Source organism: Coregonus lavaretus, assembly GCF_964263955.1.
Source record: "Coregonus lavaretus genome assembly, chromosome: 32".
Classification (NCBI taxonomy): Eukaryota; Metazoa; Chordata; class Actinopteri; order Salmoniformes; family Salmonidae; genus Coregonus; species Coregonus lavaretus.
This window is the reverse complement of record NC_140019.1, coordinates 10,059,382-10,065,671: the sequence shown is the minus strand read 5'-3', so window position 1 is coordinate 10,065,671 and position 6,290 is coordinate 10,059,382.

Here is a 6,290-nt window from a genome sequence, read left to right as displayed (position 1 = left end):
TTGTAGCCCATTCCAGCCTTGTGTAGGTCTACAATCTTGTCCCTGACACCCTTGGAGAGCTCTTTGGTCTTGGCCATGGTGGAGAGTTTGGAATCTGATTGATTGATTGCTTCTGTGGACAGGTGTCTTTTATACAGGTAACAAACTGAGATTAGGAGCACTCCCTTTAAGAGTGTGCTCCTAATCTCAGTTAGTTACCTGTATAAAAGACACCTGGGAGCCAGAAATCTTTCTGATTGAGAGGGGGTCAAATACTTATTTCCCTCATTAAAATGCAAATCAATTTATAAAATTTTGACATGCGTTTTTCTGGATTCTTTTGTTGTTATTCTGTCTCTCACTGTTCAAATAAACCTACCATTAAAATTATAGACTGATCATGTCTTTGTCAGTGGGCAAACGTACAAAATCAGCAGGGGATCAAATACTTTTTTCCCTCACTGTAGGACTTATAGACTGTTGCGTAGGAATATGACTCCTGAGAATCTAGTAGATTTCCAAAGGAAGAGAGCTTTAGTACGTAGGTAGGGTCATTAAGTCTGTCAAGAGAAATGCATGGAGACAGTTCTGCTCTACAATAGGCAGGGGTACTGAGCTGGGGGATGTATGGTCTATGTTGAAGAAGATGACTGGAAGAAGGAAGTACACTCGAATTCCAGTTTTGGGTCGAAAAATGGCCGTAACTGATAAAGAAAAAGCTGACTTGTTGGGGAATACATTTTCTAGGGTGCATAGTGGGGTTACTTTGGATGAAGTATATAAGCAACGCAGGTGTGAGATTTTAAATGCTCATGTTAATGTGTATAAGAAAAGGGATACTGTTGACTCTTCTTTGGATGCTGATTTTACCAGGCTGTGGATATACAGCCCCAGGTCATGATCAGTTGTGCTATGTAATGTTTAAGCATCTACCTGATGAGGTCATACATGTTCTCCTGGGATTATTTAAAACGATTTGGAGTGTGGGGTTTATACCTTCTGGTTGGAAACGTGCAGTAATATGACCTTTTGTAAAGCCTGGTAAGGACCCTTCATGTGCTGATTATAGACCAATAGCACTGACCTCTACCTTGTGTAAACTGATGGAAAAGATGATAGTCAATAGATTGTCATATTTTCTGGAACATAGAGGTTTATTGAGTCAAAGTGGATTCCGTAAAGGTAGATCTACTTTGGATGCATTAGTAAAGGTGAGCATTGAAGTTGAAAAAAACTCTGGTCATGAAAGAAGTAATGGCTACTGTCTTTTTTGACATTGAAAAGGCTTATGACACTATGTGGAGAGAAGGCCTACTGATTAAGATGGAAAGACTTGGTATTGGTGGATATTATATAACTGGGTTTTGGCCTTCTTATTTAAATCGCTCTTTCAAGTTAAAATAGGATCCATTTTATCTGATGCCTATGGGGTTGACAATGGTATTCCTCAAGGCAGTGTGATTAGTCCTATTTTGTTCAACATTATGATTAACAATGTGTTTTCGAATGTAGGTAGGGGTATTGGGGCTTCCCTATATGCTGATGATGGGGCTATTTGGATGAGGGGAAGGAATGTCTCTCATCTGATCAAATCTATTCAACAAGCTATAGTGGATATTGAAAGATGGTCGATTGACTGGGGTTTTAAATTGTCAGTCTTGTAAATTATTCTCGAAGAAAAAGGTTGCTGATAATATACAGTTGTTTCTGTATGGACAGCCTATGGGGAGGGTTTCTAAGTACAAATATTTGGGTCTATGGTTCAATGAGCAATATACATGGAAAGATCATGTCATAAATGTTGAAACAAAGTGTAGGAAGGTGGTGAATCTTATGCGCTTGGTCTCTGGTTATGAATGGGGTGCTGACAGACAATCGTTGATGGATATTTATAGAGCTTTGATCAGGACGACAATTGTTTACGGGTGTATAGTGGCAAAGACTTGGCTTCAGAAGCTGGACAGAATCCAGTATATAGCTTGAAGGATATGTATTGGTGCATTTAAATCAACATCAGTATGTGCCTTACTAGTGGAGGCAGGTGAGATGCCTTGGGATATATGGTGTAAAAAATGGTCATTAGCTTATTGGGTTAGGTTGAAATGCTGTGAGGTTGAGCATCCCACTGCTACTGTTCTAGATGACTGTTGGGAATATACTAGTAGACAAGGAAGTGGTTTTGGTTGGACAGTTAGAAAGCTGATGAGAGTGGTTTGAGGGACCCTTCTGTGGTCATAGAGGATGTTCCTCCATGGTTACTCCCAGATCCTGTTATTGATCTAACCTTGGTAGAGAAAAGGAAAGATTGGTCAGAAGTCAGTGATATAGGGAAACTGGATGACCATTTTTACAGCTTTTCAAAGATAGATCCAAGGACCCAGATAGTGGGCACACAGGAGCAGGCGTTTACGTTCCTGAATTTGATGTGCAGATATGTAGAAGACTAACTGATGAACTTTCACTAGTTTACTCCAATTAGGGAAGGGGTGGTGGGGTTGGAAAGTAATAAAAGGAAATATATTTTTTTAAAGGATATGTATATGTATATATGTATGTATGTATGTATATATGCATGTATATGTAAATGTGTGTGTGTATATATATATATACACACACATATGTATGTATGTTGTGGCAGATCAGGGGGTTGGGTCAAGATAAAATAATCAAAAGAAAAGGTTAGGTCTCCCCCATGAGACCCTCTCCAGGACACCGTCTCCAACTACATGGAAGTTACCTTATTTCACACAGTCCTCTCTCATGTGCTGCCCTTCTGGCAGCTTTATGGGCCTTGCACAGCTGGTGAGCAATCCTCCCTTAATTACTCACCAGCTCCCAATCAGCCCCAATTAGTCCTGTCCGGGGAGCCTGTCGAGACCTGGCACGTCCAGCAGATGGAGCCACCGTCTTGTGATGCATACTCCATCTGTTACCAGGCCTCAACGAGTCTCCCCCTGGTGGCTGACCTGCTGTACGCCACAATGTGTGTGTGTGTGTGTATATATATATATATATATATATATATTTGCGAGAGAAAAAAACATATGGGGGTTGGAAGTGATGCAGACAATTACATTGATGGAAGTTACAATCTATCTGCAATATTAAAGCTGATCTTCCCCCTAAAATTAAAATTAAAATTAAAAAACAGATTAACTTTCAGTATACTCAGTTGAACTGTTGGCGATAATAGTTGCCTTCCAGTGGGTGGAGGACGTACAACCTGTTAGAATTATAGTATGCTCAGATTCTCTGTCTGTATTGAATAGTTTAGCATCTGGTAAATCTAATAGGAGTGACCTACTATTGGAGGTATTAATGTTATTATGGAGAATTGAGAGAATGGGTGTATTAGTGAGATTCTGCTGGGTCCCAGCACATTCGGGTGAGGAAGGGAATGGATTTTGGGGATGGGGAGGGTCTATTAGAAGTTAGTAGGAGGATTTACCACACTGTGGATTACCACAGAAAACACTGCTACTCCTACTGCTCTTTCCTCGTCTGACCATGTGTTCTCGCATACCCGAGAGCATCTGGTCAGCGCGGCGGTGGCACAGGAATCCTCATCTCTCCCAAGTGGACATTCTCTCTTTTTCCCCTGACCCCTGACCCATCTCCTCATTTGAATTCCATGCTGTCACAGTCACTAGCCCATTCAAGCTTAACATCCTTGTCATTTATCGCACTCCAGGTTCCCTTGGAGAGTTCATCAATGAGCTTGACGCCTTGATAAGTTCCTTTCCTGAGGATGGCTCACCCCTCACAGTTCTGGGTGACTTTAACCTCCCTACGTCTGCCTTTGACTCATTTCTCTCTACCTCCTTCTTTCCACTCCTTTCCTCTTTTGACCTCACCCTCTCACCATCCCCCCTTACTCACAAGGCAGGCAATACGCTTGACCTCATCTTTACTAGATGCTGTTCTTCTACTAATCTCACTGCAACTCCCCTCCAAGTCTCCGACCACTACTTTGTATCCTTTTCTCTCTCGCTCTCCTCCAACACTACTCACTCTGCCCCTACTCCGATGGTAATGTGCCGTCGCAACCGTCGCTCTCTCTCTCCCGCTACTCTCTCCTCTTCCATCCTATCATCTCTTCCCTCTGCTAAATCCTTCTCCCTCCGATCTCCTCATTCTGCCTCCTCAACCCTCCTCTCCTCCCTTTTTGCATATTTTGACTCTCTATGTCCCCTATCCTCCCGGGCGGCATGGTCCTCCCCTCCTGCTCCGTGGCTTGACGACTCATTGCGAGCTCACAGAAGAGGGCTCCGGGCAGCCGAGCGGAAATGGAGGAAAACTAGACTCCCTGCGGTCCTGTCATCTTTTCACTCCCTCCTCTCTACATTCTCTTCCTCTGTTTCCGCTGCTATAGCCACTTTCTACCACTCTAAATTTCAAGCCTCTGCCTCTGCCTCTAACCCTAGGAAGCTCTTTGCCACCTTCTCCTCCCTGCTGAATCCCCCTCCTCCTCCCCCTCCCTCATCCCTCTCTGTGGATGACTTCGTCAACCATTTTGAAAAGAAGGTTGACGACATCCGATCCTCATTTATTAAGTCAAAGGACACCGCTGGTCCTGCTCACACTGCCCTACCATATGCTTTGACTTCTTTCTCCCCTCTCTCCAGATGAAATGTTGGGCGGCCGGCCGACTTGTGACGGCCGGCCGCCCAACAACCTACCCGTTTGACCCTATCCCCTCCTCTCTTCTCCAGACCATTTCCGGAGACATTCTCCCTTACCTCACCTCGCTCATCAACTCATCCTTGACCGCTGGCCTCTTCCGTCTTCAAGAGAGCGAGAGTTGCACCCCTCCTCAAAAAACCTACACTCGATCCCTCCGATGTCAACAACTACAGACCAGTATCCCTTCTTTCTTTTCTCTCCAAGACTCTTGAGCGTGCCGTCTCTAGCCAACTCCCCTGCTATCTCAATCAGAATTACCTTCTTGATCCAAACCAATCAGGTTTCAAGACTGGTCATTCAACTGAGACTGCTCTTCTCTGTGTCACAGAGGCTCTCCGCACTGCTAAAGCTAACTCTCTCTCCTCTGCTCTTATCCTTCTAGACCTATCCGCTGCCTTTGATACTGTGAACCATCAGATCCTCCTCTCCACCCTCTCCGAGTTGGGCATCTCCGGCGCTGCTCACTCTTGGATTGCGTCCTACTTGACAGGTCGCTCCTACCAGGTGGCGTGGCGAGAATCTGTCTCCGCACCACGTGCTCTCACCACTGGTGTCCCCCAGGGCTCAGTTCTAGGCCCTCTCCTATTCTCTCTATACACCAAGTCACTTTGCTCTGTCATATCCTCACATGGTCTCTCCTATCATTGCTACGCAGACAACACACAATTAATTTTCTCCTTTCCCCCTTCTGATAACCAGGTGGTATCAGTGTGGATGTCGGATCACCACCTCAAGCTGAACCTCGGCAAGACGGAGCTGCTTTTCCTCCCGGGGAAGGACTGCCCGCTCCATGATCTCGCCATCACGGTTGACAACTCCATTGTGTCCTCCTCCCAGAGTGCAAAGAACCTTGGCGTGACCCTGTCGTTCTCCGCTAACATCAAAGCGGTGACCTGATCCTGCAGGTTCATGCTCTACAACATTCGCAGAGTACGACCCTACCTTACCCAGAAAGCGGCACAGGTCATAATCCAGGCACTTGTCATCTCCCGTCTGGATTACTGCAACTCGCTGTTGGCTGGGCTCCCTGCCTGTGCCATTAAACCCCTTCAACTTATCCAGAACACTGCAGCCCGTCTGGTGTTCAACCTTCCCAAGTTCTCTCATGTCACCCGGCTCCTCCGCACACTCCACTGGCTTCCAGTTGAGGCTCGCATCTACTACAAGACCATGGTGCTTGCCTACGGAGCTGTGAGGGGAACGGCACCTCCTTACCTTCAGGCTCTGATCAGACCCTACACCCAAACGAGGGCACTACGTTCATCCACCTCTGGCCTGCTAGCTCCCCTACCTCTACGGAAGCAGAGTTCCCACTCAGCCCAGTCAAAGCTATTCGCTGCTCTGGCACCCCAATGGTGGAACAAGCTCCCCCACGATGCCAGGACAGCGGAGTCACTGACCACCTTCCGGAGACACTTGAAACCCTACCTCTTTAAGGAATACCTGGAATAGTATAAAGTAATCCTTCTTCCCCCACCCCCCATTAAAAAAAAGGTGGTTGTCCCACTGGCGATCATAAATTGAATGCACCAATTTGTAAGTGGCTCTGGATAAGAGCGTCTGCTAAATGATGTAAATTTACATTTAAAATTGTGTAAACCGTGATTGACCACACATTCCAGCACAGT